Source organism: Aedes albopictus, chromosome 3 (assembly GCF_035046485.1).
Source record: "Aedes albopictus strain Foshan chromosome 3, AalbF5, whole genome shotgun sequence".
Classification (NCBI taxonomy): Eukaryota; Metazoa; Arthropoda; class Insecta; order Diptera; family Culicidae; genus Aedes; species Aedes albopictus.
In genome coordinates, this window is record NC_085138.1 from 66043372 (window position 1) to 66067629 (window position 24258).

The following is a 24258-nucleotide window of genomic DNA, read 5'->3' on the forward strand; positions in this document are numbered from 1 at the left end:
CGTAGGAGGCCTGAATTCCGCTGATGATGCGCTTTCGAATTTCACGACTCACGTTGTTGTCAGCCGTCAGTAAGGATCCGAGGTAGACGAATTCCTCAACCACCTCGAAGGTATCCCCGTCTATCGTAACATTACTACCCAGACGGATCCGGTCGTGTTCGGTTCCGTCTACTAGCATGTACTTTGTTTTTGAGGCATTCACCATCAGTCCGACCTTTGCTGCTTCGCGTTTCAGGCGGGTGTACAGCTCTGCCACCGTTCCAAATGTTCTGGCAATAATGTCCATGTCGTCCGCAAAGTACACAAATTGTCCGGATTTTGTGAAAATCGTTCCCCGGCTGTTGAGCCCGGCTCGTCGCATCACACCTTCCAGAGCGATGTTGAAGAGTAGGCATGAGAGACCATTACCTTGTCGCAGTCCCCGGCGAGATTCGAATGAACTAGATAACCCGAAACCCTTACGCAGTTTTGCACACCGTCCATCGTTGCTTTAATCAGTCTAGTCAGCTTCCCAGGAAAGCCGTTTTTGTCCATGATTCTCCATAGCTATGCGCGGTCGATACTGTCGTATGTTGCTTTGAAGTCGATGAACAGGTGATGCGTTGGGACCTGGTATTCACGGCATTTCTGGAGGATTTGCCGTACGGTAAAGATCTGGTCCGTTGTCGACCGGCCATCGATGAAGCCGGCTTGATAACTTCCCACGAACTCATTTGTTTTAGGTGACAGACGACGGAAGATGATCTGGGATAGCACTTTGTAGGCAGCATTCAAAATAGTGATCGCCCTGAAGTTCTCACATTCCAAATGGTCGCCTTTCTTGTGAATGGGGCAGATTACCCCTTCCTTCCACTCCTCCGGTAGCTGTTCGGTTTCCCAGATCCTGACTATCAGCCGATGCAGACAGGTGGCCAACTTTTCTGGGCCCATCTTGATGAGTTTAGCTGCGATACCATCCTTACCAGCTGCTTTGTTGGTTTTGAGCTGGTGAATGGCATCGTTAACTTCCCTCAGCGTGGGAGTTGGTTCATTTCCGTCCTCCGCTGCACTGGCGTCGTCGTTTCTTCCGTTGCCGTGGGCTCCTATGCCTACGTTCTCCACGCCGTTCAGGTGCTGATCGAAGTGCTGCTTCCACCTTTCGATCACCTCACGTCCGTCCGTCAAGAGGCCTCCGTCTTTATCCCTGCATATTTCGGCTCGCGGCACGAAGCCGTTGCGGGATGCGTTGAGCTTCTGATAGAACTTCCGTGTTTCTTGGGAACGGCACAGCAGTTCCATTTCTTCACACTCCGCTTCTTCCAGCGGCGCTTTTTCTCCCGAAAGAGGCGGGTCTGCTGTTTCCGCTTCTGTTTGTAACGCTCCACGTTCTGTCGAGTCCCTTGCTGCAGCATTACCGCCCTCACTGCGTTCTTCTCCTCCAAAACCGTTCTGCACTCTTCGTCGAACCATTCGTTCCGTCGATTCCGTTCCACGTACCCGATGGTGCTCTCGGCTGCGTCGTTGATGGCTGCTTTCACTGTACTCCAGCAGTCCTCTGGAGGGGCCTCATCGAGCCCGCCCTCGTCTGGCAACGCGGCTTCGAAATTCTACGCGTATGCTGAGCCGGATGTTTCAGTCGCTTTATAGGTTGTACCGTGTCGGTCGCCGGTACCGTATATTGTTGATGACGGAGAGTTTTGGGCGAAGTTTGACCATCACCAGATAGTGGTCGGAGTCGATGTTGGTACCGCGATAGGTCCTGACGTCGATGATGTTGGAGAAGTGCCGTCCGTCAATCAGATCGCGGTCGATTTGTGATTCCGTCTGCTGTGGTGATCTCCAGGTGTAACGATAAGGAAGGCTGTGTTGGAAAAGGTGCTTCGTATGGCCTTGGCCATATTTTTGGAGGCGGCGAATTTGCAATTTGCAAGTGAAGTGTATCTTACTACTGAGGTGGAAAACGTTCAATTTGGACTTTTGGTTTTCGAGTTATTGAGAGGCGAACGCAATTAAGCGGTTAACGGACAGTAGCCGTTGAGAGGTTTTGCAAAGTGTTCGCAACCCATGATTGCCTACTCTAGGGGAATTCTAATAATTTGAACTTATTTAGGGGGATTAGGGGCATAATGGACACCCTAAGCAAATGAGTACGTTAGGCCTGTATAACAGAGTAAAACTTAACATATTATAAGTTGACTTACAACTTTAACTTGTTTCCTACGTCTTTCAATCATTTACAGCAGATAGAATGTCTTTATTGTGAAGAAATAATGAATTGTAAACCGTGTGTTTTTCAGGGCTGACAGGAAAGGTACGGGGCGAAATGGACACCTATCGGGGCATAATGGACACCCCTGCATATTTTAAGCTAATTCTTTGGTTACATCGACCAGTTAAGGAATTTGATTACAGAGATCAATACCACAGATATTATGCTCCATCTTAGACGAGTTTACATAACATCGAAGTCAATTAAATAAACTTTGAGCTAAAATAATCGAATTGATTTTTTTCAAACTTTCTAAAACGCCTAACAGTATGCAATGCGCGTACATCTATTCGTAATTGCCAGTGTTCATTTCGCCCCGAATCGACTACAACATTAAAATTGTTATTTTTAGTAAATTCTGATCAAAAATAAAATACTTCATCCATTGCTGAATCTTCGTATACATGTAGATAAGCTAACAATTCACTTGTTTTTATGGTGGACACACTCCAACACTCGTAATACCTTATTTGATGCTGCTTCGAAATTATAAGAATTTCACCATATGAAAAACATTTTTCAATTTCAATGATATTTTGGTTATTTTGGAACAATATATATGGTACTTTTGAAAAATAGAACCATGACTTCTTCCTTTACACTTATGCATTAAAAGTTTTACATAAAAGTCCACGGTTTTGGCAAAAACAGGGGTGTCCATTTCGCCCCGGGTGTCCATTATGCCCCTAATCCCCCTACACTGAACTTTTTTTTATTCTTCTATCACTTAACCTAATTTACAGCTCTATTGTCTACTAGGGCACTGGGTGAGGGATTCCAATTGGAAGCTATACATACACTTTGTACAGCGCCTAAATGTATTCTATTTTAATTGTACTATATCGAACTGGTTGTCGTTGCGCTGCTTTCACTTGCTACCCTATCATAGTAGAATGATGAGCACGAGGATGTTGATGTGTGGCTGTTGGTTGTTCCTGTTTCCAGTCCAATTGTGGGTCTATTATGGATTGCCGTTCGCCGATGTCCAAGTATCCGGGTTCATTTGAGCCATGGGCTCAGAAGAGGGTCAGGTTCAGCTGCTCTCAATGGGAAAGAGCAACTGACGAAAGTGCCGGGGCTGGGATCGAGCCCATGACCATCTGCTTATGAAGCAAACGTGTAGCCACTACGCCACGGGCCCCGACGTACACTGAACATTGATTGAGTCTTATACTCAGCACACTGATATAATATTTACAACATTTACATTAGAATATACACAAACATTATACACAAATTCCCTGACTGCTGCACTTTTTTAGGGTGCATTCAGTAGTTTTTTCAAGAACTTCGTGTAGGAATTCCTGGAAAACTGAAATCCCGGTAGGAACTACTAGGGGAAATCCAGAATGTACTTTAAAGGGAATTCCTTACAAAGCTGATGAAATTATTGTAGGAACTTCTCAAGGAATTCCTTTAAGAACTTCGTAAGGAAGCGAACCTGGTGTAATGGAAAGAAAACACGATCCCTCTTCCAACAATTCTTCCTTCGGAAGGGAAGTAAAGCCTTGGATGAGTCCAGAGTCGACCTAGCCTCGCGTTAAATATCTTGTTAATGAAGACAATACAAAAATAAAACTTCATTTTGAACTCCTTGGTTGAATCAATAGAGAATACTATAAAAAAAATCCTGGAAGATTTCCATCTCAGAAACTTTTTTCGGAATATTGGCGTTGTACTCTTTTTAGGGATTCGAAAACAAGCTTTTAGGATTCAATAAGACAAGCTTTCCTAGTCATGATGGCTAGGAAACCTTGAACGATTTTGCCCTTGAAAAAGTACCATGTGGACCGAAACGTCGGGAAAAATCGTATACTAGTGTTTCATATTTAACAAAACCTACCATCTCAACCAAGCATCACAGAAACATCTGGAAGAATTCCGGAATGGACTTCCGGAGGAATTCCTGAAAGATCTGCAGGAAATCCAGAAGGACCTCTGTTGGTTACTTACCGCAGTGGACTGAATTTGGGTGGTTTGGGTATGGGGTTGGCTATTGACCGGTTTTGCCTCACCAGGTGGGAGCAGGAGTATTGGGAGCTCCTTCCCGGAATGCCCAAGTCCCAAGTGCAAATGCTCACGTCCCCGCAGAGACGGAGCCAGTTAAGAGCAGGGGCGGTAGGGAGCTCCTTCCCAGGAAATGCCCGCAGGCGAATCGGTACTCTTAAGTGGACTAAATCAGCCTCGCTCGGCTGATAGCACACCAACTGGTGGAGTTCTGACACCAGAAACCAGGATTGGTTCGGATAGAAAAGCGGATTGAAACACCAGAGAAATATTTCTATGGACTTATTCTATTTATTAGCGATCGTTTGCCGGATCGAATAAAACTGTCCCTGAAATGCACAATACGCGCATTTTTATTCGCCTCCAAACGTCATCACCCCACCGCACAATCGCTAGCGTAGAACGATCGACGCGCCACCATTTTTCGAATGTTGGAGAGCACAGGTACCTTTTTCGCGATGTTGCTTTACCGTAAACAACACCGCGAAAAAGGTACCTACACCCTCCACTATTCGAAAGATGGTGGCGCGTCTATCGCTGCAGTTTAACATTTGACAGTCAATAGCAGAATGATGATAGCGCGGGCCATGCACGCTGCGGTCGGTAACTCTCTCTCTCTCTGGGTTCGTTCGTCGGTCGGATCACTCATGTTTGTTTGTTTATTTTCGACACTTTACACCAGAGGTGCATTCATGTCGTTAAGTCTAGAAAATCCATTTCATTTACAATTCATAGGTCTTCTACAATTGTTGGTATAACCCTGTATCTCGCAGAAATTTCAAAATCTTATTAATACACTGAAGTTTTTTTTTACGACGGTAATGGTTCCGAGTAAAAAAAAACCGCGTAAAAAAAACCGCGTTATTTCAAGACCCGTCGTAAAAAAACCGCGTTATTTCAAAAAACGTCGTAAAAAAAGTCAAGTCACGTTAGATGTGGTGCTGACTATTTTACGCGTGTTTTTGAAAAAACGCGGATTTTTTTTACGACGGTTTTTGAAATAACGCGGTTTTTTTACGACGGGTCTTGAAATAACGCGGTTTTTTTTTTTAGGACGGACCGCGTAAAAAAAAACCGCGTAAAAAAAACCGCGTAAAAAAAACCGCGTAAAAAAACCGCGAAAAAAAAAATTTCAGTGTACTATTTTCTTCGTCACCCAATGCGTCTCTTAAACTCGTTGTTCCAATTTCGTTATCCTGTCGTTCTCTTTCGTATTTTCTACAATTTAAAATCATGTGTTTTACTTCTAGAGTTGTTCCACAGCATTCGCAGGTGGGAGGGGGTTCCTTTTTTATTAGGAACGTGTGGGTTAGCCGCGTATGTCCAATCCGCAGCCGTGTTAGTACTCGCTGGTCGGCTGCACTGCTGTAATCTATCTGTATATGTCGTGTTTTATTTCCCTCAGTTTTGCATCTCTAGTTACAAACCAATTGTTCTGCCACTGTTGTCTTATTGCTTGTTTCACCACCCTCAAAGCATCATCGCCCGGGATAGGTATGTCTGCAGCTGGTTCTGTCCTCGATTCATTCGCGAGACGATCGGCTTCTACATTCCCACTGATACCGGCGTGTCCAGGAATCCAACAGAATCGTACTGACTTGTTTTGCACAATGCGCTCAATCTCCTGGGTGCTTGGATTTTCCCGCCTCTAGGGCCAGCAGACAGCTCGCCGAATCCGTAAGGATTACCAGTTCTCTATGTATGCTTCGGATGGATACTGCTTTCTTAATGGCGTATGCTTCTGCGGAAAAAACGCTGCATTCCTGCGCTTTAAAAAGCGGCCCCTACCGTATCCAGTAACTTTGAGCCATCAGTGAAAACGACCGTCGATCTTTGGAAGCGGGTAGAGAGTAAGCGTTGAACTATTGGACGAACTTTTTCCGGTGGGTCACCGGCTCTTACGTGTTTTTTGACGTCCCACACTATCGACGGCCTTCGTGCATACCACATACGGTCACTCTGTCTCAGCATTGGGTCAACAGAAGTTAGGGGTGTGCCCGTCAAGTCAGTCAATTGGTCTGAAGCTCGTCGTATTAGCGGAAGGGAGGTGTTGGTTCGATGTTTCGCCAGTATTCGAATAGCCGTTCTCGATGTGATCTGCATTGCTAATAATTCAAATGGGAGAGTGCCAGCTTCGGCCATGACCGAGTTGATCGGGCTGGTTACAAAAACACCAGAAGCAAAACGGACCATTTTGTTGTAGGCAGGAGCGAGAACCTGGAAAGTTGCAGTTCCTCCTCGGCTCACCAGTGAGATTCCGTTCGTCAACTTCGCTGTGATTAGCGCGGAACCAACCTGGAGTAACGTTGTCCGATTGCCTCGTGGAAGTTTAGCACTGATCATCTTTAATATTCGGAGACGAGATTCACATGCTTCTTTCGCTATTTGACAATGGGGTTTGTACGTCAAAGTTCGATCAAGAGTAAAGCTGCTAGTACACAGGGTCAAATATTTGTCCAAAAAGAAACCAATGCTCAAACATCTTGTTTGACTCGATCGAATTTTCATTAGTGTCAAACTGATGTTGTTTCTTGAGTTCTTTCCTTGTCAAATATTTGACCCTGTGTACTACTGGCCTAACACCCATAATACTCAATCGGTTGGTCTTCGGAATGGACATTCGGTCGATGGCAATCTCATTTGATGGTTCCCGGCGCGCGTTTGGGCTGCAGTAGAATATGTGGGATTTTGTTGCTGATATAGTGAATCCAACGCTTTTTGCCCATCTATCAACGGTTTGACGGCGGTTTGTAATTTTTCGATTTTGTGATCGATTTTCGATAGGCCGGTAGACTTTGCTCCACGAACCACTAAGAGAATGTCATCCGCATATAAAAGTATTTCAACTCCTTTTGGAACCATTCGGAATATGGGCTGCATTGCGATGAGGAATAGAGTTACAGATAGTACGGAGCCTTGCGGTACTCCGTTTTCCAACCGATGTTCACGAGATAAATGGCCGCCTACAGATACCTGAAACGTTCGCTCCGTGAGGAAGCTTTGTAGCATGTTCATCATCCGACCACGTATATGCCAAGATTTTAGGGTGCGGAATATACCGTGCCGCCAGGTGGTATCGTAGGCCTTCGATAGGTCTAAAGATGCTATCAGGCAGTGTTCATCGACGGTTGGTAACGATCTCTCCAATTCGGCAAAGTATGTATCAGTGCCACGTCCTGAACGAAATGCATGCTGGCGATTATCTAGGCGTCCTTTTGATTCCAGTTCGGTTATCAAACGGCGGTTGATGATCCGCTCGAGTAGTTTCGCCATACAACTGGTTAGTGAAATAGGTCGGAAGGCAGAAGGTCCAGTATCGGGGCAATTAGGTTTCGGTATGGGAAATACTATGGCATTTCGCCAGCTGGCAGGGAAATCTCCACTATGCCAAATTTGGTTGAGTAGGTCAAGTAGCGTCATCTTCACGGACAAAGGTAGTCGTTGAAGCTGTGGATAGCCGATCAAATTATCACCTGTCGAAGCACCTCGCCCTTTATCGAGAGCCCAAAGGAGTTCAGCTAGTGTGATGTCGATGTTGTACACGTCGTCAGTGCTGGGCAAATATTCTATAGATTTTTGTTCAGAAGCTGCTTTTGCAATCTGAAACGTAGGGGGGTGGGGTAACTTGATGTTGCCGATTTTTCGCTATAGTACGTTGCTAATTCTTCTGCTACTTCTTCAGGCCTATCCGTGAATCCATTGGCTTGTTTGAGTATAACCGTCCGTTGTTGCCGATTGCCACGTAGAGTGTTGACCGTTCGCCACAGTTTAGTCGTCGTGCTACTCGGTGAGATTTTCGCTACGAAATTTTCCCACGATTTCTCCTTTGCTTCGTTTATCGCATTGCGTGCCGCCGCTCTGGCTTCTTGGAAGCTAGCCAAAGCACCGGGTTGGTTCGGATCCGATGGCTGCAGACGACGGAGAGCGCGCAAGCATTTTCGTCGTCGTCGGATAGCTGTCTTTACCTCAGGGCACCACCATGGTACCGCTTTTGGTCCTATTCGGCCGCTTGTACGTGGAATAGCCCTCGTGGCAGCAGCAATAACCTTTTCAGTGAAGCTGACAACGTTCCATTCGACATTTGGTCGGATAGTTTCAGATGTAATACGTTCAAACAACGACCAATCGGCTTGATCGTATAACCATTTTTGCCGCATAGTTCGTTGATGAGACCATCCGGGGATGGACACTAATATCGGTAAATGATCGCTGTTATACGTGTCCGACAAGGTTCGCCAAGTAAACCTAGAAGCCAGATTCTCGGAGCAGGTGGTAACGTCTATTGTCGAGGATTTACCCGTGGCCGGGTCGATGCGGGTAGCGGAACCATCATTGAGGATCACCAACTTTTTATCCAAAGTCGCTTCGGCAATGAACTTACCCAAAGAGCTCGTTTGTTTAGAACCCCAAGCGAAATGGTGCGCGTTGAAGTCACCCATGAGCAGCACCGGCCCATCTAATTCTTCAAATAACTTACCCAGAGCAGCTTGGCACTGATTCGAACTTGGTGGAACATACAAGGATACAACAGTTACCTGAATCGGAGCTTGTATCCGTGCAGCAACGTGGTGTAGCGTTGTGTCGATCTGAACACGCTCGAAAGGTATACCTTCTCGGATAGCAAGGCCTACCCCGTGTTGCCAGTGATGTACTGTATTCGATTCCAGCAGTAGTGTGTAGTTCCGTCCGATGAAGTTAGAGGGGATTATGTGTTGGCCTACTTTGGTCTCCTGAAGAGCTACGACGCAGGGCTCAAGTTCAGAGATCAGTAACTTTAGCTCGCTAATGTGGGCCCTGAGTCCTCGGAGGTTCCACTGCAGGGCAAAGCATCCGTCAGAGTGACTGTCTGGCACTGACCGCGTAACGGACGAAGTTGATGCTCTGCGTGTTTGTGAGTCAGCTGTGGGGGGAAAAGGTATCGCAGTATCCTGTGTTTGAGGGGGCGCAATGCTGTGACTTGCCTGTGGGACGATTTGCTGTCGAAACCATTACATTAGTTCTTCCAATACCGACAACAGCCGGCACTGGGGAATCGCTTTGTGTAATGTTTCTGCGATGGATTCTAGATGAGACTTCTGCTGCTGAAGGGATTGGTGTAGTTTGGCTGCAGTCTTCGTTGAGGATATGTTCTGGCTGGGTTGTTCGAGTCTGTGTAGGGCGGCGGCCAGGACAGAGAAGGACTACTCCTTCTCCCTGTCGTCTGCCCTCAATTTCCGGTGTCGTGGTAGTGTTGATAGATCCATCGGCTACAGAGGTGAATTCGCGATCACCGGGCTGGGGTATAGTGTCCCGGATGGCTAGTTCAACCTACCGTACTTGCGTCGGAAGAGGTACTACACTTTCCCTACTTCCGAACCGAATATTCTCATTGTCCGTTGGATTGCCTTGGTCGTCGTGGTTATTCAAACAATGTTGAGCGTTGGTGTTATCGAAGATGATGGTTTGGAGGTGTCTCCGATGCTTCAGATTCTTCGCTGGAGTAATCCATTTGCGTAAGGTCGTGAATGTTGGTTGCTGTCTTTTTTGGAGGTGGACTGGGATCTGGCGAGATGACTGGTTTGCTCTTGTTGGGTTTCGAGGATCGTCCACGCTTTGTTTCCTGAACAGCTGGAGAGTTGGTTCTCGATCGGGTTACTGGTCCAGTTGTCGCTACTGTCTTTACTCGATGATCTCGGGTGTGGTGCGGTTTATCACGATTATCAGAATGCTCCCGGTGCTGACGTGGTTGTTCTGAGATATTCTTCTGATTTATCTGCTCGATGACGTTCATCATTTGTTTTATTTTCTCATCCTTTTGTCTACTTTCCTCCTGTAGTCTAGCGATTTCGGCATCCTTCTTAAGCATGGCTGCTTCCAGTTCCTTCAACTTCTTCTCGAACGTGCTCTGTTGAGCCGTTACTTGGGCAAAACTACTTGTTTGATGTTCGACGCGTTTTCTTGCTTCCGGGAAGCTTATATTGTCACGGACTTTCACTCTTATCACCTCAACTTCTTTTTTATATACCGGGCACTGGCGGTTAGTCGGACGGTGGTTTCCCTTGCAGTTTAGGCATAATGGGGCTTCGCCGCATTCGTCAGTTTCGCTGACATTTCTGAGGAGAAGGATGCAGGAGTTCGCCGCTGCTGAATCCAAAAGATTGTTTTCGTTTCGCCGGATCGTGTTTTCGCGTGTGTTGGAGATCAGTTTCGCTGACATTTCCGAGGAAGAGGATGCAGGAGTCCACCGCTTCTGCATCCAAGTGATTGTTTTCGTTAAGTCGGATCGTGTTTTCACGTGTGTTGGAGATCAGTCCCACTGACATTTTCGGGGAAAAAGATTCATCCGAAATAATGCATCCGAATTGTCTTTCGATTCGTTTTTTCGGTGTATCCGTCGTTAGACGAACACAGACGCGGCGAGTGGTGTGAACGAGTGAACATGTAATATGGTTTGGAATGCATTCTAAACCAATACTGACACCGAAGATAAACACAGAAAACCAGCTGAATAGGATTATCCGGTGAGTTCATTCCTTGTTATTCCCTTTTATATTTGAACATGACATATACATGGGGATTCCGGGGGGGGGTAGCCTAAGGAAGCTAAATGAACTGGTTTCCGGACAAATGTTCGTGGGGTGGCCAGACTTTGTCACGAGAAAACAACCATCATGTTGTATTCCGAAGGTATCCAGTGAATTTAGCTTACCCTGCTACAACAAACCATCAGGTAGATCATTCCGTTTCGGTATGACTCTGCAGCCATAGGTATTCCTTGCGCTGATGGTGGGTACACAATCATCATCATCAATGGGGCTTCGCCGCATTCGTCTCCGTGAAATTCACCCAAGCAGCTCACGCAGCGCTGTGGTCCTGGACACCGAGCACGGGTGTGCCCGTAGCTGTAGCAACTGAAGCATAGCATTGGATTTGGGAAGTATGGGCGAGTTGGTACACGTCTCAAGCCGACTTTAATGGTTTCCGGGTATGTTGTCTTACAGAAGGTCAGGATCAATGCCGGTGTGTTTACTCTCTTTCCATCCACATTTCTTGTAATTCGCTGTACACGAATGACTTTATCATTGGTCATCTCTGCCAAAATGTCATTTTCTTCCATTCGAATTAAGTCAAAGGTGGAGATGATGCATCTGCACACATTTAAGTTCGAATGGGGAATTACTTCAATCTCAGTTCCGTCGATGAACTTCGACAATTTCAGAAGCTTAGTAACTTGTCCGGGTTTTCGTACCATCAATGTGTATTTTGTGCCTTGAGCTTCTGACTTCGCGTCTTCAATTTCACCGCCAGCACAAGCCTCAACAGATTTCGCTATGATGTACGGGTTAATCGGCAGTGCAACGCCATTCTTTCCGGTTAGTTGGAGGTAGGTCAACTCGCCAAAACTATTAGTTGGGTCCATATACGCTGGCAATCTGCGTCCGACTGACCCTCCAGGATCGCCGCTACTAGCGGCCGCCATGTTGGATTAGTCTGATTTGTCCTCAATGGTAACGGTCACCCGTTACCTTCCCCGAGCAAATCACAGAAAAGAGAAAACTTTCAAAACTGTCAACCACTTTTTGTTTCTTGAAAAATCTCCCTTCCAACACACCGCGTCCAACACCACTGAGCTGGTGAATGAAAGCACCTAAACAGTCCAGCTATGGTCGTTTGTTTTGCCGTTGGGAGCACAATGAGCACGTAGCTAATCACTAATTTTCGGCCCTTGTTTGCAGATATTCACTCAACTTTCACTGTATTCACTCTCTGTGACACTTCACGTACCGATTGGTATGCGTTTCGACCGCGGCGATCGCGAAAAACTTGGTAAAACACCCTTGTTTATTTCGAGAGCGCGCACTTTATCACCCATACGAGACGGTGCGTCGAAACGATGGGGTCACTCATGCTTCGTGGGTTCTCTCACACGTGCTTCATCGTCGTGGTTGTCTTTCGCTCGTTGCCGCCGTCGTACGCTCTCACAATGGACATGAGATGGGGATGTGAGGGTACAATGGGCAGTCGCTTCAGCTGGTGTTGAAAATTCCTTCTTCAGTTGGCTTTGCGGACTGAACAACCTCCAAGAGGAATTCAGAAAAAAGTATATAGGAGAATCCTGGATGGAGTTCCTGAAAAAAAAAACGGGAGAAGTTTCTGAAAGACTCTGGGAAAAAGTTCTCGGAAGAATCCCAGAAGTAGTTCCTGAAAGAAGTCCTCGAGGATTCCCGAGAAAAGTTTTTGGAGTAATCCCGGAATGACAGTCCGGAGGAATTGGAAGGAGCTCCCGGAGATATAGCAGGAAAAGTTCCCGGATAAATCCTAGAAGGAATCCGTGATGGAATCCCCGAAGGTTTTCTTGAAGCGATCCTGGAAGTAGTTCCTTGAAGAATCCCGGAAGGAGTACCTGAAACAATCCCAGAAGAAGTTTTTAGAGAAATACCGGAAGAAGTTGTTGTTGGATGCTTGGAAGGAGTTCCTACAGTAACCCATGAAAGAGTTTATGAATAAATCCTGATAGCAGTCCCTGAAAGAATCCCGGAGGAAATTTCTCGAGGAGTCCCGAAAGAAGTTAAGGAATTCTGAAAAGCGGTCTTGTAAGAATCCCTGAAATAGGTTATGGAGAAATCCTGGAAAAGGTTCTTAAAGGAGTTTCCGTTGAAATCCCGGACAGATTTGAATGAATCCCGGAATTAATTCCTAATTCAATACAAGAAAGAACTTCTGGAGAAATCCCGGAAGAAATCGCCGGTAAAATTCCATTAATGATCCCAAATGGAACTCCTGGTGTAGTCTGAGAAGAAAATATTTGAGCAATCCCAGAAAGAAAATTGGAAATAAGCCGTAAAGGAAGAATACCTGGGAGAATCCTAGGAGCAATCCCTGAAGGAACTCCATATGAAATCCCGAAAGGACACTCTAGATGAATCCCGAGAAGACTTTCTGGAGGAATCCCTGTTGGAATCTGTTTGGGAATCTCAGAATAAATTCCTGGGAGAATTCCCAGAGACAACTTCTGACGGAATTCTTGATAAAACTCTCGGAATCCCAGAAGAAACACCTGGAGGATGCATGAAAAAAAAAATTATACATATTAACCTTGGCCCTGATTTTCTCCTCTCTAGAGGTCGGTTTCACCCCTTCCGAAGTCACAGTTCTAGAGATTTCTCTAGCGATTTCCATCAAATTTCCTTCAGAGACCCTCTTTGGAAATTCAGAAATTCATAAGAACATTTTGCGGAAACGAAGACTTTCCGCTATTTTTGCCCAATGTTTAACACGCTCCTGATCCATCGCACCGTTACGAAGAACTCTCCCACCCCAGCACCTGCCATAAAATATTAAAACCGATACGAAAAAGCGCAAGAGCGGCGCTGCCACGTGTGGTTCTCATAGATATGTGCAGCTGAGTGAGTATCAACTTTTGCCGGTTGGTGTTCCTACTGGCGAGCGTAGCGCAGCGCAGCGCGTGTGTGTTATGTATCGCGTTGGACCAAAAAGTTTCCTCCCCGAGGCGACCCCAACCATGGTGGTGCACTAACCACACCACACGAGGAACATTCCAAAGACGCGCAGAGACCCCATCAGTGGGGCGGGTTGCGGTGATATCGAACGTGTCAAGCCCCCGCGACAAAGTGTACATTGTGGGGTGGAGTGAAATTGCACTTCAGAAGCACAATTTTCTAAGATCTTGAAGTATTTTAAAATTATGAAGTTTGAAAGAAAAACTGACTTTTACTAAATCATTTTCCTACAGCCCACGTAAAGATACTGAGTTGCCCACGGATCTTCAAAGTGACAATGTTACCCCTTTGGTCGGTACCAACCTAAACGGATCCTTCCTAGAGCTTCGTCATCTTATGATCTCCCCAATCCACTCTACCCGGCAGATCCGTCTGGTAGGTACCTAGTGTGCGACTCGCGTTGGTGCTGATGCTGTTGAAGCCCACCGTGGAGCTTATTGAAAATTATTTATCGCCTCGTTTGACATGTGTCATATAGAATTTATGAGATGTATAAAATTTCCCGGACTCGCATGTGTGAGCTGTGTGGAGATCGTTGGGGATTCCACGGATGGAAAAGTGTGAAAGATGGAACACCACGACGAACCACGACGACAAGACGGCACGGCGGCGCACAATGTGAAGAAAAGCTTGGAAAAGAGCTTTCTCGAACTGCGAAGAGGTCATGAAAAATTACGGACGGCGGGATAAAAAGAAGAAACCCAATCCTTCCGGTCCTGTGAGTTTTATGGACAATGTATCATCTATTTTTGTCGGCACAGTCGGTTTATTTTATTATCGGCACCGCAAGAGGCTTTCTCAGAAGTGTGCGAGCAGTTTGGATGGTTGTATTCGGCTGCGTGCAGGATTTGGATTTGGGAGCAAATATCTAGGTATCGATAGCAAATTTTATCGTGCTGAATCGATGCGAGGGGAGTATTTCAAGCTCATTTTGCTAAAATGTTTCCAAGTTCCTGGCAGGGCAAACATCAAAGTTATTTCGGAGCTTTGATTGCATTGGTGCTCGGGAGAGCAGTACCGTAATCCGGGGTCAAATTGATCACTTTACAACAACTTTTGCGAATAACATCAGTGTCTGTTCAAATATTGTCAAAAGAATTTCTGTAAAACCAGTACCCTGTGGATCTCCATTGAACCATGTGACAGAGTTTTGTTCAACAAATTTAAACTTTAAGTTAAATAACTTCAAATATCAAAATATTGGAAATGCCACTTTGGGGCGAAATTGATCAGTATACAATTAAGCATCGGTTGGAGAGGAAAATTTCCTTCTCCGCTTAATTTTGCTCTTCTTTTGCTCTCAATTTCTTATGAAATAAGTGATTTCTATCACAATAAATGACTATTTTCTCATAAAATGAACTTTTTATAGCTATTTAATGTTCTGTTTAGCTGCATAACATCCCAACCAAGGCTCCACAAAAATGTTTAAACAGAGAATTTACGGGAAGTCCTATTAGCAATTGATTATTTAGTAGCAATGATTTCAGCTAAATGAGAAATACATTGCAAATTCCTTGAAAAAATAAGGCAAAACTTACTTTTTTCTAAAAAAATTAAAAGTTTACACTCATCTCTAGACATCTACGAATCAGATGACGTAAAAAGTTTAAGATCATTACGACGCTTAAGAGTTCCTAGTATGAAATTACAATGTAGTACCAGAGTGATCAATTTCACCCCGCTGATCAATTTGACCCCGGTTTACGGTACCACTCATCGTACCGGGAAGAAAGGCAAACATTGACGTGCGTGTGTCGGAATGAGTCTAGGTAGGTTATATACCAATCGCATGAAAATCGAATTAGGCTGCAAAACACTGCGTACCGTTTAACCCTTTAAGATGTTAGTTTGACTTTTTGCGGAGTTTTTGAACTATTTTATACTATCATACTTTTATATAGAAAATTACTTTTACTATTTCGCACATCTTGAGATTTGTTTCCATAACAATGGAGATAAAGTTCAATTAGAAAATAAACATCATGGCATTAGAGGGTTTCATCAAATTCCAACGAGTTCTGATTCCTGTTCTGATTTTCGATCCAATCAATCGAAGGGGAATTGCGCTGGCAAGCTTGTACACATAATAAGAGCATTCAACAAATTTTGCAAATTTTCAATCCCTGTTCCTCCCCAGTGATGATGATATTTCCCATTCTGCATTAAAACGATGTTCCGCAGAATGAAATAATTTGTTCGCAGATAATTCGTTCGCTCTGCTTCCGTGTCATCTTCAACAAACAATAGGCCGCAAAACTAATACAACTTCGTCTCCGAAGAGAGCACTTAGGGGGACAAGATAATATAGCATGAAACATCAACAACATCACTGTCGGCGTGGGAGAGAGTGGGACAAAGCGAAGCAAAGATTTTAAGCTTCTAGCTTTAATACTTTTGCTGCTAAATTCTCCCTGTTGGCTCTTGCACTCGGCTTCCATTGGTTGGCATCCTATTTTAAGTTTTTCGCATCCAGCATCCGGATTTTGAATTCATATTTTTTCTTTAAGGTTCAGACCTCTGAGGCTGTAAAACGGTGAGTCGACAAGGAGAGTTCAATATAATTCTGGTCCTCCCTCACAGTGCCTCAAACAGCGTCTGAACTCAAACAGCTGCTGAGTAATGCTCCTCCACCGAAAGCTATACCTAAGGTGAAGACATGACGAAGCCACTCCTTGAATTTTTAAGAGCACAAAATTGAAGAACCGGAAGTCAGTTTGGGTTGAAAAGTTGGTCGATTGGTTACCCGCTGGTGGTGACCAATCGATCAAATTTCCAGTGAAAACTGATATTCGGTTCTTCAGATTTGTGCTCTTGAAAATACGATGTGTGGTTTCGTCATATCTTCACCCTAAGGTGGTAGCCCCACCACGGTGGTTCGGGGACCTTATGCCAACAACCTATTGTTTTCGAAACCCAAAAATCATTACAGAAACCAAAAATGAAAGATTATGAACTGATTCATCGGCAACGACTTTTAGTGCGAAACTACGGATAAGAAATGGAACTTGGAATGTATTAACCCTAGCCCAGCAGAGTAAACTGGCACAACTTGCAAATGAGGCGTGCCATTTGAAGCTTGAGATCCTAGGACTGAGCGAAGTCCGTTGGCCGAGCTTTGGAGAATACAGATTGACGTCGGGTGAAAATCAGCTATGCTCTGGCCTACGAGGTGAACACTAGTACGGGACACGCTTGTATGGAAAAATTAAATCCTCGCTCCAGTCGACTTTTTAGATCCCATTTAGGTCCCATACGAACTGTACAAAATTTCAGCGCAATCGGTGAAACTATAATTTAGCGCAAGCGGTTCAAAGTTTGCATAGGATTTACTATGGGAAAAGCAACACTTTCAAACAAAAAATCCCAGAGGTCGTCCTTTGTCTCCATAATTTAAATCGATCAACGCTTCTTGTAGAAAACTCATTTATGAAACTTTCCTTCGAAGACCGCAAAACGATTGGAAGCTTGTGGAAAATGTTATTGATTTATTGCCGATTAGTGCTCCAACGAACAGCTTTTTGTTTTGTTTTATCAGCAGCACTGCTGCTGCCGTTGTTGCATGGGGTGGCGGGAGGCATCACCACCCCCAGAAACAGCAGCAGTCAAGGCAGCAGCTACAGTGCTGCTAATAAAACAAAACTAAAAGCCGTTCGTTGGATCACTAATTGGTAATAAATCAATAACTTTTTCCACAATCTTCCAATCGTTTTGCGGTCTTCGAAGGAAAGTTTCATAAATGAGTTTTCTACACGAAGCGTTGATTGATTTGAATTAAGAAGACAAGGGGCGACCTCTGGGAATTTTTATCTGAAAGTGTATCTTTTCCCATAGTAAATCCTATGGAAACTTTGAACCGCTTGCGCTAAATTATAGTTTCACCGATTGCGCTGAAATTTTGCACAGTTCATATGGAACCTAAATGGAATCAAAAAAGTCGACTGGAGCAAGAATTTGATGTTTGTCCCATACTAGTGAACACGCTCCTCGTCACCGTGGAGTTGGTTTCCTGCTCAGCGCTCACGCCTACGCTGCGCTCATCCTGAGTAGAGGAAAAGAGCTCAATAATAGCATATTTTGATATGGAGTTCAAAAAGTGATATGGGTTTGATTGACATAATAGATAAAAGATCTAAAAATAAAATCAAAAATTTATTCCTGGAACATCATCATCAAATCATATTTAGATTTTGTAAGATCTAACCAATAGCAGCGAGCTATTCGTATGATCTGGAAATATCAAATTTTGATATTGTTCAGATGTTCCAGGAACATTTTTCAGATATTATTTTCAGATCTTTTATCCAGACATGGGAAAAAAACCGAACCGGTGCGCAAATGTGACGGTTTGGTACACCAATTCTGAACACGTGTTTATAGGCGATGAACACCGGTATAGGTTTGGATTTCGTGCACACGGTGCACGAAACCTAAACCAAAACCGAGTATCGGTTTCGAAAACACAACCGCGGCTTGGTTTACCATTAACCCATGTGCACGAGTTTTGGTTCTAGTTTATGAAATCTTAACCGCGGTTTTGGTTGACATTTATGGAACCGTACAAAGATTTCTGTGCACACAAGTTCTGCTTAAATAAGTTAGTCAAATATTGTCGGGCTGTGGTGCCGGAACAAGCCATTACAATATTCCAAAATGATAAAGTTTTATCTCTTATATCAATTAAACCAATATCATGTTTTGATCGTCAGTATTTTACCTCTACCCGGGATGCGTATCAACGCCGAAGCTCAATCAGTGCAGGAGATAGAAACAGGAGATTGTTCATGAACCAAATCGTGGGTTGCTGTGGCAGCCCATTACCGTGGAGTACTGAAATGAATTCCAAGACATTGCTCTCTCAGCTCAATGACCGTCGCTCTGATATGAAAAGAAAGTTCGATCATCTTGCCGATCGCTCCTCGGCGGCAGGTCTCTCCATCCAATATCTTGGTAGCCAAATGGCGGTCGATGGTGGCACCAAGATCGACATAGGAGCACGGATCAAGAAGGCGAGTGCTGTCTTTGCGAGTTCAAGAAACAATCAGATTAGTCGACGCACCAAAATCCGAATTTTCAACTCGAACGTGAAATATGTGCTGCTGTGTGCCAGTCAGGGACCTACATCGTCGAAACCAAAACATGACGCTGAAAGCGAGCGCCCATCAGCAACGGACGGACGCCGACGACGGGAACATTCATAACAACATGCATGCGCTTCGATTCATCCGTCCTTCTTGTCACTTTCTTCGACGCAACGACGGGTGGCGGCTCATTTTCACACCGACTGGGATTCAATTGAAATTTTCAAATTGTCTAAAATGTATGTTTGCTTAATTTTTTTTATGGATAATACACTTTATCAGTAAAATATGCATAGCATACATTAACATTACACAGATTTGCCGGTTGTTACACTCATTAAAGCCTGTATCCGCAATAATCGGGACACAGAAGTACGGCTGTAGCACTGTAATGAATCGGTAAAATTGGCCAAATAATTGACCGAGAACTCTTCGGTGTATGTTTGTTATGTGTGCCAAATTTCATAAAAATCGATGCATTACTTTGAACTGTGGATAAAAAACAAACAGACGTGGTTTTAAGAATTTTGTACAATCATGAGCAATTTTCATTCGCTTGATAGATGGCTCTTTTACGCTACAGTTCAAAGTTCTGTGATGATAATAATGAAATTTCGTTAGCAGTTCTGATACTTATAAAGAAACTTTCTTGCAAAATTTTATCAACTTTGATCAATTGATTTGAAAGTTACTGGTGTTGATAGGGGTGAGTGTTAGTAAAAATTTTTCGTGTTTTTCATGTGCGATGTTTGTCTATTCATAACTTTTGAATTTCTCTGCCAATTTTCATGAAATTTTTACTGAAGATAGTTGATTATGTGTATATTATGCCTGCAAAATTTGATGGTTATTGATATAGTACTTTCAATAGTACAATCGAAACAATAAGGGGTGCTGACTAATTGCTGTCTGAGGGGCTAAAATCTCGTTCAGCCCCAATACATGTTTCGACTATAAAATTGTTGATAGTGCATCGATTTTTTTGAAATTTTGCCTATGCTACAAATGTAAATTGAGAGGATTGTGTTCAAAATTTCAGCCATTTTCTTCGCCAAATTCAAAAGTTACAGCGCTGACAAGCAAAACTAGGGTCTGTACAAAATTCTATGGCGCACATTCTACTCTTTCGTTGCTACAACAAAAAGTACTGCAACGATTCACATGAAATTTTGTAGGTGAAATGAACACATCTCAAGATGTTATTAGGCCAAATTTGAGCAACTTTAATGTATCTATTGCAGAGTTACAGGTGTATTTCTGTGTCCCGATTATTGCGGATACAGGCTTTAATTGAGTTATAACAGAGAAATTCAGTCGATACCGAACGAGCGTGCGTGTGCTTGTGAGTGCGAAACCAAGTGGCATCTGCGACCAAGGAGAATACATTTTACTAAGGTAGCGCAGATAAACATTGCAAACCACTGGTTGTCTCTTCCATTCTTCTGGTGTTCTTATGGAACTGAAATAGTGACGTCACTATTTTAGTTGCATAAGAACACCAGAAGAGTGGAAGAGACAACCAGTGGTTTGCAATGTTTATCTGCGCCACCTTAGTAAAATGTATTCTCCTTGATCTGCGACGGCGCAGCACCGTCGGTTCATCGGTGACGATGACAGTCGGGCTGAGCGACGATGACGGCGCCTTGTTTCCATTGACGATTGAAAACATAGTTTACAAACTTCGTCTGAAAATTTCAATTGAAATTGAAAATGTAGGGCCCTGGTGCCAGTGAAACTTGGTGTGTATCAGTGGAGAACAGATTGTAACCCAGCAGGACAACGCAGCAGAGGCAGACCCAGAGGCTCATGGCGGCGCAGCTTCAATAAGATAAGTGTTCCTGGAAGAATACCTGGAGAAAATCCTGGATGAATGGTTGGAGGAAGACATTTCGGCCTTCCGGTATTAGAAAAAAAAAATCAGCAGAAATCCTTGGTGGAATGTCTAGAGAAATCCCAAGAGGATTCCCTTGAGTAATTCCTGAAGGAATCTCCTTGAAGAAATGCCTGGAGGAATGGCGGGAAGGATTCCTGTAGGATATCCTGGAGGAGGCCTTGAAGCAATTCCTGGAGGAAGCTCTAACAAATTTGCCAAATGGAGAAGAACGTGCCTCTGGAACCGATCCATTATACCTGATGCCTGGAACAATCTCTAGAGCAATCTCTTGGGAAATCCGTGAAGGAATGCCTAGAGGACTTTTTGGAGAAATTTTTGGAGGAATCTCTGGAGGAATTCTTGGGGGAATGCATGAAGACATCTCTAGAAGAATTCCTGGAAGATTGTATAGAAAAATCGTAGAGGAATTCCTGGATGAATTCCTGCAAGAATCTCTGGAAGATTTCTCAGAGGAATCCCTGCAGAAATTCCAGGAGGAATTTCTGGAGGAATCCTAGGAGGTATCACAGGAGAATTTTCTGAAGAAATCCCAGGAGAAAGTACTGAAGAAAATGCAGGAATTCTTGGAAAAAACCTGAAATAATTTTTAGAAGAGCTCGTGAGCAACTCCTATAGGGATCCCTGTAGTAGTTCTTTAAGGAATATCTGATGGAATTCTTGAAGAAACCCCAAGAGGTAGTCCTATGAGGATTCCTTAACAATTCCTATAGGAATTCCTGAGCAAATTTCTGAATGATTTCGAGAAGAAAATCCAGTAGGAATCCCAAGAAGAATTCCTGAACTGGAAGAATCCCTGGAAAAAAATTTCAAATGATGCCTGGAGTTATTCCTGAAAGATTCCCTGAAAAATTTCGCGAGTAAATAATCTCTGGAAGAAATCCTGACTTAATCCCCGGAGGGATTCTTGGTAAAACATCAAAAGAAGCCCCAAGAGGAATCCCGGAAGCAATCCCCTGAGAAATTCTCAATAAACTCCAGGAGAGCTTTCTATGCAAATTCACGGAATTTCTGTAGGAATTCCTGGGAAAAAAGCATACTGACGGAATCCATTTCGGCAGTAATTTCTGGACGAATTATTAAAAGATCCTTGGATAGACTTCCACAGGATTTTTTTTGTTAAAAAATGTGAAGGAATTTCTGAATTTATTTTTAAATAATCTCTAGAACAAATTTCTGAAAGAATTCCTAGAAGAAATTCCTCCCGAGTATTTTCAAATAATTCCAGATGGAATTATCGAACAAACTCTTGCGGAATTTTTGTAGGAATGTATGGAGAAATCCCTGAAAATAATCTCTGAATGAATACCTACCTGCAAAAATATTAAATGAATCTATGATAAAATTTCTTTTGGTTTTCCTGGAAAAAATCCTGAAGAAATCCTCGAGTAAAGAAACCACTGGAACAATCACTGGAGGAACCTCTTAAGGAATTCCCGGAGGAATGTATGGTGAAATACTTAGAGAAATTCTTGAAAGAATCTCTGGAGGAGTCCATGATGAAGCTGCTGCAGGAAACGGTTGTAGGACAAAAGGTCGAAGGTTCAAAAGGTCGAATTAAAAAAAAAGTAGGACAAACTGTCGAAATGACAAGTGGTCAAAAGGTCGAATGATCGAATGAAAAAGAATGTTCGACAATAATCTTAAAACCTCTTTATCGTTCTCTTTCTTACTTGACGTTATCATTGCAATTTGGTCAGAATCTTTTAGTGTTCTTTTAGTACTTCCACAGTTATTGAATGAAGGGCTTTCTTTGTCTACCATTGTTTTTTTTTATCTGTATGAACGATATTTTTAGCCCTAGGCTAGTTCATCTCGGGACCCACGCTTTACTTCCCTTTCGAAGGAAGAACTCACATTTTGTGAGTTTGTCGGGAGTGGAATTTGATCCCAGGTTCTCGGCGTGAAAGGCATGCGCTTTAACCATCACACCACGTCCGCTCCCACCATTGGGTTAATCTTCCGTAACTCGCGCGGTTGGCCACCACCCCGGTTGGTGCACCACGCTAATGCTCAGTACAAAAAGTGAAATTTTTTCAACGTGTTGTACAAAATACAACTCGATCGCTCGAGGGTTAGCTTGTATATTTTACAACAAGCAGAACGGAAACGGCAATCGAGCCCAAGCCCAAACCAAAGACTTTGTATAATAGTTTCCCTGGTATTAGTTTATTATAGAACATATCATCCTTTTGAACAACGGCAGTTCTTTGGAGTAACATATTTACAGCTATAGGCGTGATTAACATTACTGTTTCCTATTTAATTATACTTTTTTTTTAAACATAGGCTGTTCTTTCTAGTACTGTTTTTTGTATTTTTTTTGCGTACCTACTAATAATATAATTGTTTATTATATTCTGCCTTCATTAAAATATGTCGTTCTTTTGAGTTATACTATTACACCGGTTATTCTGAATTTAACTTTTGATATTTCCAAAGAGATCTACTAAAATATCAAGAGATACTGTTAGAAATCTAGCACTCGCTGACTGCTAAGGTTTGCACATCACAGCAACCGAAGCATATATAGTTTTGTAATTTTTGTTCATTCCAACTTTTACCGTCATCCTGACAAGTCACTAATAAATTAGTTTGCGTTTTCAATTTTCGCCTTCAAGAAGTTCCACCATATTCAAGAGGTTATGGGCGACAGCAAGAAGGAAGTGGCCGTTCACGGAATCCCCTAGTTTTCCGGAACCGGTTATGACACCTGGAAGTTCCGCGTACAAGTCTACCTGGAAGCATCGAAGGTGTGGGACGCAGTCGTGAAGGATGTTCCAGCAGAAGCCGGAGAAGCAGCCAAGTTCAAGGACATGGACTGTAAGGCGAAGTCCCTGCTGGTGAGCCTTATCTCGGATGAGTATCTGGGATGTATCCGGGAGAAGTCTACAACGAAGGAAATGTGGAAGGTTCTCGAAGATACGTTCGCCAGGAAGTCTGCCGGTAAGCAAACGGTAATTCGGAAGCAAATCGCTCGTCTGCAGCTGAAGGAAGGGACATCGTTGCGCGCCCACCTGCTGAAGTTTGAGGACCTCGTTCGGCAACTCCGAGTGGCCGGTTCAAACCTGGAAGAGAGCGACGTGTGTGCGGCACTCAGTTTGACCCTCCCGGAATCTTTCGACCCCCTGATGACAGCTTTAGAAAACCTACCGGAAAACGAGTTGACGTACGAGTTGATGAAAACCCGGTTGCTAAGCGACGAGTCGAAGCGTTTGGACAGGATACATAGCAACGAAGAAAAACCAACTGCGTTTGCCGGGGATCAACGGAAGAAGCAAGGAGGTGAGAAGTTTAACGGGAAGTGCCATGGCTGTGGCAAACGCGGCCATATGAAGAAAGATTGCCGGAAGAAGACGAACGCTCACGTTGCCGAACCAAGATCGGTTGTGTACATGGCGAGCGGCCGTGCGGACGAATGTGAAGGTAAGCAACAATGCGGTAAGAAGGTCGAATTCCTGCTGGACTCGGGGGCCAGTGACCACATGGTCAACACGAAGCAGCATTTTTCGTCCGTCGAAGTTTTGAAGC